We start from the raw sequence: 918 nt of genomic DNA, 5'->3' as shown, positions 1-918 counted from the left end.
AACTTCATAGCATTTTTTTTGTTCATATTTTTTTCATAGCATTATTTCCATGTATATATGTATGTCGCTATGTATGTATAGATGGATAGCATTTTTTTCCATGTATGTATGTCATTGTCGATATACCCCCTCCTCGTTAACTTCGACAGGAGGGGGGTCGATATAACCCTCCCCGATAACTTTGACATGAGGGGGGTCGATATACCCCCTCCCTGATAACTTCGACATGAGGGGGGGTCGAGAACTAGTTTAGGGGGTCGAGGGTTGAGAACTAGTTTAGGGGGTCAAGGGTCGAGAACGTCAGACATTCATGAGAGAGGCGAGGAAGAAGGGGAAGAAGATGGAGAAGAGGGAGAAGAAGAGGAGAGGAAGAAGAGGAAGTCTTCTCCTCTATTCTTTCTTCTCTTCTTTTTTATTCTTCTTCTTCCTATATGTATTAGTTTTTTTATTTAGGTTGTTAATTAGTAGATATTAATTTTGTTCATATATGTATGGATGCATGTGATATGTATGTATGTATGTATGTATGTATGTATCGGGTATGTCGTTGTCGATATACCCCCTACCCGATAACTTCGACATGAGGGGGTCGAGAGGGGGTCTAGGGTCGTTGAGGGGTCGAGGGTCGTCGAACATGAGAGGAAGAAGAGGATAAAAAAAGAAGAGGAAGAAGAAAAAAAAGAGGAGAAGAAACTCCTCTATTCTTTCTTCTCCTCTTTTTTTTCTTCTTCTTCCTCTTTTTTTTATCGGGAACGAGGGTCGTCGAGGGTTGCCGAGCGGTAGAGGAAACCCTAAATAGCAAGTATCGTCGTTGTGAGATACATGTGGCCGTCGGTGTCGGACAGTACATCCACGTCCCACAAGTGACGCGGGCTTCGACGCCCACGTCACTTGTGGGACGTGGATGTAGTGTCCGAC

Source organism: Triticum dicoccoides, chromosome 3A (assembly GCF_002162155.2).
Source record: "Triticum dicoccoides isolate Atlit2015 ecotype Zavitan chromosome 3A, WEW_v2.0, whole genome shotgun sequence".
Taxonomy (NCBI): domain Eukaryota; kingdom Viridiplantae; phylum Streptophyta; class Magnoliopsida; order Poales; family Poaceae; genus Triticum; species Triticum dicoccoides.
This window is presented reverse-complemented; position numbering follows the sequence as displayed.